The 13310-nt window shown below is 46.6% G+C and overlaps 1 protein-coding gene across 1 annotated transcript in view; it reads right to left on the bottom strand.

Moving 5' to 3' along the window:
- Positions 1–11826, bottom strand: part of SLC25A30 (solute carrier family 25 member 30) — a 97495-nt gene extending 85669 nt beyond the window's left edge. Inside the window, exon 1 of the mRNA XM_082247398.1 lies at positions 11740–11826. The gene's annotated coding sequence lies outside the window, so the exon portion shown is untranslated. The remainder of the gene's footprint in view (positions 1–11739) is intronic.
- Positions 11827–13310: the final 1484 nt, after the last annotated feature.

The raw sequence follows: 13310 nt of genomic DNA, 5'->3' as shown, positions 1-13310 counted from the left end.
AAGGGACCAAAAGTAATGGGACAATTGGCTGCTCAGCTGTTCCATAGCCAGGTGTGCGTTTATTCCCTCATTATCCCGTTTACAAGGAGCAGATAAAAGGTCCAGAGTTCATTTCAAGTGTGCTATTTGCATTTGGAATCTGTTGCTGTCAACTCTCAATATGAGATCCAAAGAGCTGTCACTATCAGTGAAGCCATCATTAGGCTGAAAAAAACCAAAACAAACCCACCAGAGAGATAGAAAAAACATTAGGTGTGGCCAAATCAACTGTTTGGAACATCCTTAAAAAGAAAGAATGCACCGGTGAGCTCAGCAACACCAAAAGACCCGGAAGACCATGGAAAACAACTGTGGTGGATGACCGAATAATTCTTTCCCTGGTGAAGAAAAAACCCTTAACAGTTGGCCAGATCAAGAACACTTTCCAGGAGGTAGGTGTATGTGTGTCAAAGTCAACAATCAAGAGAAGACTTCACGAGAGTGAATACAGAGGGTTCACAACAAGATGTAAACCATTGGTGAGCCTCAAAAACAGGAAGGCCAGATTAGAGTTTGCCAAACAACATCTTAAAAAGCCTTCACAGTTCTGGAACAACATCCTATGGACAGATGAGACCAAGAGCAACTTGTTCCAGAGTGATGGGAAGAGAAGAGTATGGAGAAGGAAAGGAACTGCTCATGATGCAAAGCATACCACCTCATTAGTGAAGCATGGTGGTGGTAGTGTCATGGTGTGGGCATGTATGGCTGCCAATGGAACTGGTTCTCTTGTATTTATTGATATGTGACTGCTGACAAAAGCAGCAGGATGAATTCTGAAGTGTTTTGGGCAATATTATCTGCTCATATTCAGCCAAATGCTTCAGAACTCATTGGACGGCGCTTCACAGTGCAGATGGACAATGACCCGAAGCATACTGCGAAAGCAACCAAAGAGTTTAAGGGAAAGAAGTGGAAAGTTATGCAATGGCCAAGTCAATCACCTGACCTGAATCTGATTGAGCATGCATTTCACTTGCTGAAGACAAAACTGAAGGGAAAATGCCCCAAGAACAAGCAGGAACTGAAGGCAGTTGCAGTAGAGGCCTGGCAGAGCATCACCAGGGATAAAACCCAGCGTCTAGTGAGGTCTATGCGTTCCAGACTTCAGGCTGTAATTGACTGCAAAGGATTTGCAACCAAGTATTAAAAAGTGAAAGTTTGATTTATGATTGTTAATCTGTCCCATTACTTTTGGTCCCTTAAAAAGTGAGAGGCACATATACAAACTAATTCCTACACCTTTTCCCTGATTTGGATGTAAATACCCTCAAATTAAAGCCGAAAGTCTGCAGTTAAAGCACATCTTGTTTGTTTCATTTCAAATACATTGTGGTGGTGTATAGAGCCAAAAAGATTAGGATTGTGTCAATGTCCCAATATTTATGGACCTGACTATTATATATATTTTTTTTATTATTATTTTAAATGAAAACCTGTCATTTTTGATTTCCGGCCAAGTGCATCCTGCATTTCCGGTATCAAAAATTTCTGTTCTTTGCACCTCTAGCATTTTCAGAGGTAGTATGGGGGTACCATTAAAAATAGCCGACAACCCCCGCTAAAGAGCAGTGCATTTTGCCTACGGATGGGGAATGTTTATGACTATATACAAGGTTCCCGACTCACGCAAGTGTAAACTTAGCCTAAGGTCTCTTGTGTGTGGCCACAATATACAGCGTATGGGTGTGTATTTTTGTCAATATTAATGAATTACAAAAAATGATGCCCATAACCCGCTAGCACCAGAGTGCTCTCGATCACAAAATGGGTATGCTTTTCAAAAAGTAAAATTTTACGCTTTGGAAAAAGGCCCAGATGCATGCGAGTACATGCATGGTGGTTACGCACATAAAGAAGTTCTGGTAATTCAGTCCTATGGGCAAAAATAATGTACATTGCTGGGGAGCCCAGGAAACCTCAACAGGCATATTTTACTCTCTATACCCAAACTCTATAAATTATGGCCACATTCAAGGTCTAAAGCCCCGTACACACGTACCGATTGTCGGCCGTAAATATTCAGCCGCGACCGATTGTAGGCTTGTTAGTATGATGCTTTAGACAGCGCATTTTCGGCCGAACAGAACCTGTCATGCAGGCATTAAAATATTAAAATTTGTTGGCCGTAACCAGAACGGCCGATTGTTCGCCAGTCAGTACAGATTTCGGCCGACAAACAGCAGATTAGCAAGACTGGGCATGCTCAGAGAAGAAAAAAAGACACGGAAAGTTAACCATCACATGACATCACTTCTGCAGTCGGCTGTTGTAGGCCGACAAAATTCGTGTGCAGTCTTTAGCATTTTTCAGCCGACAGGACAGCACCGGACAAAAGACGGCCGATCGTTCGGTACGTGTGTACGGGGCTTAAGTCTGCATTCCCACTGATTGCACTCAATGCACAGATTGTGCGGCACACAGTAATGTACTACTGTGCATTGCGGTGGGCAGCATTGATAAAAATAGCGCGTGTACCTTGCTTGGTATTTTAGAAAGCCCATTCAAATTAAAGTGGAACGAAATCCTCCTATCCTTTACAGCCAAGAAAGTTGCCACCTTAGCCTCTGTGTGATCTGCAGTTTTCTTGATGCTGCACATGTGATCAGCCATGACAGACAGCCATCTGATGGCATGACAGTTCGGTTGAGAGCGCAAGCAACTTTAACATTTACAGCGAGCCTTGAATGTGGCAGTTTTGGGAAACCCTTAAATGGATGGCTTAAAGTGGTTGTAAACCCACCTTTATAACTTGTACCTATAGGTACTGTAAATATCTCCTAAACGTGCACTGTTTAGGAGATATTAACATTGCATGCAGCCAATGACATGATTGGCACATGCGCTCTGAAGAAACGGCCTCCCGTGCCATTTCTTCAGGGCCCTGTGCGTGACCGGCAGCACCCGCGCAGGAGTGACGTCATGTGGCTCCAGCCAGTAATACAGCCCGAGTCCGCAGACACCCGGAAGGAAAATGGGCGAAGATGGATGCGGCCGGCAGCGGGGACAACGCAGGCTTCGTTTGCAGGTGTCACATAATGTGGTAGTCTGCAATGCATACTAGCACATTATACATTTACTTTGCAGGGAACAAAAAAAAAAAAAAAAGGGAAGACTTTACTTCCTCTTTAATTCTGCTTTGAGTAAACAATGATATGTGGACATTACCAGTGAGTACACCCTGCCTACAACAGACTTGTTCAGGCTAACTAGCTCCGGTTTTTAATATTCTACACCTACAATTTACCAGCAGAAGTACCCCTGGTCCGGTCACAAGTATCCTCTAGGAGTAACACAATCTTTGTTGCTTTCAGGAATCAAAACAGCATCCAAACCTGGGCTGGTCTTTTGCCAGTCTTCAGGTCCCCAGCAATCTTTATTTTGGGAAGCCAGATGCGACTCCTTGCAGCTTTACAGCCAACAGCCCACTGCACCTTATGAATTGTCCTGCTGTCTCCTGTGACCCAAGATATGTCCCAGAAGGATGTGGGCAAAAACAGGGGGGTACCCTTTCAAAAAAAAAAAAAAAAATTCTCTTTAATTTAAATCAGATTTTTTTTTTTTTTTTATCAAAGTTATTTTAATAAAAAAGGCTTTGGAGTAAAAATCTATCCAAAAGATATTATTATTGTATCTTAAATATAAAACAGTTTTTTTAAGCATAAAATGGAGCTTAGTTATGTAGCATGAGGATGTATATTGTGCAATGTTTACATTTTTGGTAAACGCATTCAATGAATCAAAGTTGCTGAAGGGGTTAAAACCAGTTGTGGCTGGTGCTCCATCGGCTGGGGGGGGGGGGGGGTGGCAGGCAGACCTAGCCGTGGACCCCCCCCACCCGCGTCACTCCAGAGTCTAGTCCACACCGTATCTCTCCCCCCCCCCGGGCGCCAGTTCACTTACCTTGTTCCTCCAGACAGCAACATCTTCCCCCTCAGTCTCCTCCATGCTCCCTCTCGGCAGCCGTCTCCTCCCTCCTCCTCCGCCGATAGGATGCCTTCTCCTTTGGCCAATTGGGAAACAGGTCTCAGGACCCGCTTCCTGATTGGCCAGGATGAGAATCAGTGTGGCAATAGCAAATAATCATTCGCTATTGTCACACAAATGGGTGGGCTCAGGATGCAATGCTCTGCACCTCAAGCCCACCTTTTTTGAAGCCTATTAGAGCCTCTGGCTCCAATCACGTGCTTAAAAAAAAAAAAAAAAAAAAAAAAAAAAAAACTCTCATTGACATCTGGCACCCTGCATGTAGATTAGAGGGCCAAATGCATGGATGCGGGGGCGGCACCCCTAATGGATGGGCCAGCCGCCACGGGTTTAAACCCCTTCAGTGACTTACGGTAAGTCACTTACCTTGGGTCAGGCTCCGCTGGCGCCCCCTAAGTTGCGCCCTTGGCGGCTGCCTAGGTCGCCATACTGGTAGCGCCGGCCCTGACTGAAGTCACTGCAACTTCAGAAAAGGCTCCTGCACTACTTTAACACGGCTTCAGTGCCACACAGTGTAAAAGTGCCTTTCAAAGTCACATCAAAGTCGTATCAAAATCAGACTACAAATTTGCACTGAAAATGGTGCGACTTTGGAGTCAGCTAGTGTGAAAGGCGCCTGAAGGTAAGGAGGTGACCTACTGCCTCCTCTACAAGCTGAGCATAGGAAAGAAGGAAGAACCCTGGAGCGATTATTGAGGGAAGTATTACCCCCTTACTCCTCCACTCCCCATTAACTCTATTTACGAATTTTCGAATGACCAAAGCTGAATGTGCAGGCTATAACATTTTTATCGTACGTGAACACAACGTCCGATTTTTGTTTAATTAGTACAGTTTTCATCCAAAGGCATGCTCAGAAACGAAAGAATACATACAAAACAATTCAACACATTACATCACTTCTGAAGTTGAATTCTGTCATACGAGAATTTTCATATAAAAGTAACCTCTTCACTTTCCATACGAGGCTAGCATGCAACAAAAATCGGACGAAAGATCATTTGATAATTTGATCGTGTACAAAGCTTAACAGTCCAGCTGGAAAACCTGCATTCGATCAGTGCTTCCAATGGCTGATCAGTGTATTCTGAGAGGCGGGGGCGCGGGGAAGTAGAGGAGCACCCCCCCCCCCCCGTTAGGCCCCCCCTGTTTGTGGATGCAGGGATCTGTCAGTTTTGGGGGTTTTTTTCTCTCTTGCACGTGTATACCGAGCTTTAGCCCTGGTTCAAACCAGTGCAGCTTTGAAACTGTGTTACTTCAGCACAATTTCAAAGCTGCAGATCAGTGGGATTTGCACCTCAGATTTAATTGCGGCTTAGAACTTAGTTTAATCAGAGGTCTATGCAAGTTACAATGAAATCGGAAAAAGTAGTGCAGGATTCTAAATCACGGCAATTATAAATGGTTCCATTGCCGGAAATGGGGTGCGACTTGGAACTGTGAAAACACATGACAAATCGCACCTGTATGGACAAGGGCTTACAAAGTATGCAGCTTCATCTTTTAGTGCTTCCCATGTTCCAGTTCAAGCCGGTTGAAGGACCACTGCCGCAGGCGTTCTGTTTCAGGGTGGCTCCTTTCTCTTGCAGCATCTGATGAAGCCACTCTTGCATGCAGGTACTAGAGCTGTGTCTCCCTACAATGTGTACATCAACAGAAACGTATAGCCTAAAATGGTGAGGCTTTGCCCTGATCCTCCTCCAAACTAACAGACTGGATGGAGGCTGCACTGTCTGCAGTTAACACTTTCCTATGAAGACCAGAAGTTTAGGGAAGCAGCACTGAGGAATTAGGAGCCAGTAGCACTGCACGCTGTAAACTGCACTGAGAGAGCAGGAGCCAGTAGCACCACACGTTGTAAACTGCACTGAGAGAGCAGGAACCAGTAGCACCGCACGTTGTAAACTGCACTGAGAGAGCAGGAGCCAGTAGCACTGCACATTGTAAACTGCACTGAGAGCAGGAGCCAGTAGCACTGCACGTTGTAAACTGCACTGAGAGAGCAGGAGCCAGTAGCACCGCACGTTGTAAACTGCACAGAGAGCAGGAGCCAGTAGCACTGCACGTTGTAAACTGCACTGAGAGAGCAGGAGCCAGTAGCACCGCACGTTGTAAACTGCACAGAGAGCAGGAGCCAGTAGCACTGCACATTGTAAACTGCACTGAGAGAGCAGGAGCCAGTAGCACTGCACATTGTAAACTGCACTGAGAGAGCAGGAGCCAGTAGCACTGCACGTTGTAAACTGCACTGAGAGAGCAGGAGCCAGTAGCACCGCACGTTGTAAACTGCACTGAGAGAGCAGGAGCCAGTAGCACTGCACATTGTAAACTGCACTGAGAGAGCAGGAGCCAGTAGCATTGCACGTTGTAAACTGCACAGAGAGCAGGAGCCAGTAGCATTGCACGTTGTAAACTGCACAGAGAGCAGGAGCCAGTAGCACTGCACATTGTAAACTGCACAGAGAGCAGGAGCCAGTAGCACCGCACGTTGTAAACTGCACTGAGAGAGCAGGAGCCAGTAGCACCGCACGTTGTAAACTGCACAGAGAGCAGGAGCACTGCACGTTGTAAACTGCATTAACTACCTATCCTATCCCTCCATAAACATTACTTGACTCCTCTCACAGATCCAGCACTGTCCTGGCTGCAGCACCCCTTTCCTTTCTCCCTGGTCTCACAGAGCAATACAAGCCATTGGCGCCTACTGCTGTCAGTCAAACTCCTATGGGGGGCGTGGCTTACTGGCACTGTGCGTATGTCTATGATCACACACAGCCCAGGTCATGAGTGTGCAAATGCACGGGTGCCCCCATAACAGCTTGCTAAGGGGGCATCATAAAAGATGAGGCAAGGGACTGCTCTGTGCAATATCGCTGCACAGAGCAGGGAAGTATAACATCTTTATTTTAATACAAAAAAAAAAAGTTATCTGTAGTATCACTTTAAGAGTAGATGTAACAAACATTAAAGTGGAGTTCCACCTGTTCTTTACAAGTTCATAGCTTCTCAATGACCACCCAATGTACATTTGTAAATGGATATTTTTTTTTTTGCTAAATACTTGGGACACCGCCATTTAATGAAGCATTATACGTGTGACAATCACATGCAGGCTGTGTATGGGCTGCTTCAAACTACAAAAACGCACTCCAGATCCGTTTCTGCATGAATGTTTTTTAGTGCGTTTTTGATGTGTTTCCGGACGCATTCCAGATGCTTTTTTCTTCCAGTCCAGAGCAGGAAAAACGCAGCATGTTCTACTTTTTTTTCTGGAACTGACTACACTGGTGTGAACTATGCTATTGGAAACTATATAACCTGATGCAGAAAAAGAAAAAGCACAGAACTGCATGTGGTGTGAACTGGCCCTAAGTGATGCCCGATTGCACTTGCCTTCTGGAATGTAATTGACAGATTGCCATAACGGGGCGGGTACGTGCTATGGCAACCTGTACTGAACAAACTGCCTCACGCAGTGTCTTAACGCGAGTTCAGGAGGTGCATGCTGGAGAGCCTGCTGCACCAAATCCTGGAAATAGACACAAGTGGGCTTCAGATGCCCACATCCATGATGGCCTCCCTGCCGGTGTCTGAGATCAGGTAAAAATTTGAAGGATTTAAATGTAACCAGCATGAATACAGCTCTAACAGTATCCTAATCTAAAAATACAAGCATTAAAGCGGTAGTATCCCGCTTTTTGACACTTTTACCTACAGGTAAGCCTATAATAAGGCTTACCTGTAGGTACGATTAATATCTCCTAAACCGGCACGGTTTTGGAGATATTTACAGTGCATGCAGCCGCTCGCGCGAGCGGCGCATTCGCTCTGAAGGTCCGGGGGGACCTTCAATTATGTTTGCCGGAGCTTGCCGGAAAAATCACTCCCGCGCGCATGCGCAGGAGTGACGTCATCGCGGCTCCGGCCAATCATCGCGCCGGAGCCGTCTCTTCCGGCCAATCAGCGCGCCGGAGCCGCCGAACCCAGAAGAGACTGTGAGGGATCATGGCAGCGCCCGCAGCGATGTCCGGGGGTCCGTGTCGGGGCTTCGTTTTAAGGTAAGTTACACATAATGGGCTAGTATGCGATGCATACTAGCTCATTATGCCTTTGTCTTGCAGGTTTTTTTTTTTTTTTAATAGGGTTTACAACCGCTTTAACAATCACACGGGAGCTTCTTGGGGGAAAAAAAAAAAAGAAGATTATGGGGACTGGAGCTTTAATGCCCTGTACACACTAAGCAAATTGGGCAAACCTTTCCATCCCAGGAATGATCGCACCATTTTGGTATAGTGTGTACACAACTTTCGACAGCTGAATCCGACTCTCCGTACGAACATTTCCGAAGAACAAACTCCAAAATCTCTCTTGTATGGGAACAGAACAAAAGATTTTCGCTGGATATGAACCATTTTCTTAGATGAAATATCAGATATGAAAGACTGCGCATGATCAGAAGCAACAAATAAAAGCCTTTGTCGTACGAACATTTTCGTATATTATTTCCATCCTCGGTTCCGACTTGCTGCGAAACGAGGAAAACCGGCCGATCATTTGCATGATACTCACAAGTGTGCACAGGGCCATGATACTCACAAGTGTGCACAGGGCCATGATACTCACAAGTGTGCACAGGGCCATGATACTCACAAGTGTGCACAGGGCCATGATACTCACAAGTGTGCAACAGGGGCATGATACTCACAAGTGTGCACAGGGCCATGATACCCACAAGTGTGCACAGGGCCATGATACCCACAAGTGTGCACAGGGCCATGATACTCACAAGTGTGCACAGGGCCATGATACTCACAAGTGTGCACAGGGCCATGATACCCACAAGTGTGCACAGGGCCATGATACTCACAAGTGTGCACAGGGCCATGATACTCACAAGTGTGCACAGGGCCATGATACTCACAAGTGTGCACAGGGCCATGATACTCACAAGTGTGCACAGGGCCATGATACTCACAAGTGTGCACAGGGCCATGATACTCACAAGTGTGCACAGGGCCATGATACTCACAAGTGTGCACAGGGCCATGATACTCACAAGTGTGCACAGGGCCATGATACTCACAAGTGTGCAACAGGGGCATGATACTCACAAGTGTGCAACAGGGGCATGATACTCACAAGTGTGCAACAGGGGCATGATACTCACAAGTGTGCAACAGGGGCATGATACTCACAAGTGTGCAACAGGGGCATGATACTCACAAGTGTGCACAGGGCATAACTGAGCTAAAACTGTTTTTTTTTTTTTTTTTTTTTTTAACGTGGAACAAAAGGATAGAACCATGATCTCCTCCAGCCTCTTGCAGCCACTTCTGTCTACACTCACTCCATCATTGTTCAGGACCGGCTTCACCAATGACAACCTGAGGCTCAGCCTCTACAATGTGTGTCACTGCAGCCTCTTGTCTTCAGCCCTAGGGGAGCATGTGACACGGTGACATCGCAGGAGCAGAATTAGGAGATGGTTGTCACCCTATAAAAAGACTTGACCTTTATGGCAGGATCAGCAGGCATCATCTTGTGGGATGACATGAAGGAGTTGAAGTTGATGGGAGAGGTCAGGGACCTTTCACACTACTCTGCAGCAAAATCTTCGTAGAAATTCATAAGTGTTTATACCGCAATTTTCCTGTGTTTCAGATGCGTTTCTGGGTTGCTTGCACCTTCGAAAAATAGACATGCGACTCAAAAACGCACCAAAAACTCGAAATCAGGGTGCGTTTTTACTGCGATTTCCATTCATTTCAATGGAAATCGTTGTTGTTGGTGCAGTTTTCAACATCACACCTAAGATGCAGGACTTTTCAAAGTCGGCACCCATAGCACAGTGGTGGTGTGAAAAGTTCCATAAGATTTATCCTGCGTTCACACTACTGCGGTGTCAGACATTGCATGCGATTCACACCGCATTGAACACATGCAAGTCTGTGCGATGCAAATTCAGCCATACAGTTGTGCCACTGTGGGTGTCAATATTAAGTTAATGACACCCCCAGATTGGTTCGCAGATCGCAGTGCAAACTGTGAATTTGGACAGGAACACCCACGCGATCCGATTCCAGTGCAGTAAGAAAAAAAAAAAAAAAAAAAGTGAAGGAAGGGTTCCTTAACTATTTTCGGGCAATTCCAATGTGAGTTCAGCCATACAACTGTATGACTGAATATGCATTGCACAGACATCGCATGGGATCTGCACAGCAATGCGATGCGAATCACATACAATGTCTTGCAGCAGGAAAAACCTATCAGTGTGAAAGGGGCCTTAGTGTCGGTTTACACTGGTGCGATGCCAGGCATTGCATGTGATTCACACTGCGTTGCTGTACAGATCACATGCAATGTAAATTCAGCAATACAAATCGTATGGCTGAAATTGCAATTCGCACCAAAGTGGTGCAGGACACTTTTTTTGGTACGCACTGGAATCGGATGTTCACACCTATGCTTTTCGATTCCTGCACTGTTTCACAGTTCGCACTGTGATGCAATCTGGGGTGTCGTTAACTTTACATTGACACCCCCAGTGAGTCGCAGATCTCAGTGTGATTAACTGTGCGATTCTGGTGCAATGTGGGAACCGACACTGAATCGCAGGGTTCACCGCATCTCATCAGTGTGAACTGGGACTTAGTGCCGGTTCACATATGTGCGGCTGCGGCGATCGCATATAATATCGGAGCGCACTGCTCCTTCATTATATGCGATCGGGTGTGCGGTGCGAATTCAGCCATACACTTTGTATGGCTGAAATTCGCATTGCACCTGCAGTAAACTCGCACATGACCCTTTTTTTTGAGCCGCATCAGGATCGGATCGCACAGTGGTTCACACTTGTGCGACCAGATCCTGTGCGAACTGTAAAATCGCACTGCAATATGCAATCAAACTGGGGGTGGCGTTAAGATTACATTGACACCCCCAGTGTATCGCATATGGCAGTGTGAACTGCCAAGGGTGCGTTTGCGATGCGGGAACAGGCTGCGAATTCGCAGCCTTCCCGCATCGCATAAGTGTGAACCGAGCCTTAGGCCCGGTTCACGCTGGATGCGGTGCGAAAGCGGATTCCGCATCAGAATCGCAGGCAGTTCACACTGTGCTCTGCGAACTGCTGCGATTGTCAATATAAAAAGTTAAAGACACCCCTCAATTGGTTTGCAGAACAGCATGAACTGTGAAATCAGACAGGAATCGCATGGGTGTGAGCAGCCATGCGTTCCGATTCTGGTGCGGACAAAAAAAAAAAAAAAAAAAAAAAGGGTCCTTTCGCGATGCGAATTTAAATTTGCATCGCATGTAATGTGCACAGCAATGCGGTGAGAATCACATGCAATGTCTGGAATCGCACCAGTCCTTAGTGATTGGATGTACTCCTGCCCTGGCTCATGGCACTGACAGAGGCAGCAGGAAACAAGTGCCAGGATGAATCCATGTACCAAGGAGACATCTGTTGGAGGCGTGTTCCCGGAGAGGGCGGGGTCGGAATGCACTCTAATCAGGACACATGGACAGAATGGGATCGCTGTTACAAATCATACATACAATGAGGGGTCTCCTCCAGCACCACGTGCCCCCACTATAATCATTACACTGACATATTAGAGACAATAATCAGAGCCTACCAAAACCCGGCCACCCCTCCATTCCACATCCCCTCCCCCACACATTCCTCCTATGTATATACATGCAGGGTACCTGAGGCCTGGACACTGCGCTGCCCGCGCTGGAATGAAGACGCTTCCGATTAGCACTGAAGGGCCCTGAAGACGCGTCTACGCCCCCTCCCCACCCACAATCTTACTAGTTCTGCCCAGACAACTCCCACCCTATAGCGAGCCAGGAAGCTGTCTAAGGCTCGCCTCGCTCCGCCCCCGTGCCGGTCACGGCTTCATCCGATTGGTAGGCGGACGTGTTCTCCGGCGGAGAAAGCACGTGAAGGGAAAATGACCCTGCCAATAGGCGGGGATAGCTTTATTTATGGGCGGGGAGTGAGCGCAGTCACTATGCGGAGTGTAGGCGGGGCACACATTCAGGGGGCTCGAGGAATGTCACTGCTTCCTAGTTGTCCTTGGCTTGGAAACCTCCAAACTCCTCTAGGTTGTAGTTATGTAGTCATTGTGTATCTGGTAAATGGCTCCGGCACAGAGAAGCTAGGAAGGACAGGCACTTTTAGTCCCCATTCACACTTGTGCGACTTCTCCTGCAACTTGGGACTGCAAAGTCGCATGTCATACCCCATGATTTCCAATGAGTGCCGTTCATATCTGCGCGACCTCAAGTCAAGGTGACTTCAAAGAAGTATCTGCACTATTTTGGATCGACTTTGATGCGACTTGAAGTCCATAGACCTGAAGATTACATAGGCATTGCCTCAAGTCATGGCATAGTGGGCCTTATTCATGGTGGGCGCTCCACTGTCACTTTTAACCCATTAGCTGTTAGTTCATTTTTTTTTTTTTTTTCATTTAACCACTTGCCGACTGCCGCACGACTATTTACGGCGGCAGTCAGCCCCTCACAGGCAAAGTGACGTATGGGTACGTCACTAGCCTGTGAGGCTCTAGGGGGCGAACGCGCCCGCCGGAGGCGCGCTCCCGCCCCCGCTCGCTCCCTAACTTCCCCGCGCGTGTGACCGGCGGACCCGATGTCCACCGGTCACTCGCGATCGTCCGTTACAGAGGGAGAAAGGCAAGCGGCTGATGTAAACAAAGCCGCCTGTCATTCTCCCCTGGTGTAAGTGCAGAGATCATACGGTCCTGCTATGTAGGATCGTATATCTCTGTAGTTACATGAAAAGCCACGCCCCTTTACAGTTATAAGCACGCCCCTAGGGAGACACAACCCCTCCTCCAATAAAGTTAAGCCCCTTCCCTGCCAGTGTCATTTTTACAGTAACAGTGCATATGTATAGCACTGATTACTGTAGTAATATCACTGGTACCCCCAAAAGTGTCAAAAATGTCAGTCAGGGGTCCGATCTGTCCGCCGCAATGTCGCAGTCCCGCAAAAAAATCGCAGATCGCCGCCATTACTCGTTAAAAAAAAAAATGACAAAAATCTTTCCCTTAGTAAACGCAATAACTTTTGCGCAAACCAATCAAAATACGCTTATTGTGATTTTTTTTACCAAACATATGTAGCAGAAAACAAATTGGCCTAAAATGTTAAAAAATTTTGATTTTTACATTTTTTTGGGGGGGAAATTTCATATAAAAAATGTAAAAAATATTATTTTTGCAAAATTCTCGCTCTTTCTTCGTTTATAG

This window comes from Pelophylax lessonae (assembly GCF_965119305.1).
Source record: "Pelophylax lessonae genome assembly, chromosome: 2".
In the NCBI taxonomy this organism is placed as follows: domain Eukaryota; kingdom Metazoa; phylum Chordata; class Amphibia; order Anura; family Ranidae; genus Pelophylax; species Pelophylax lessonae.
This window is presented reverse-complemented; position numbering and strand designations above follow the sequence as displayed.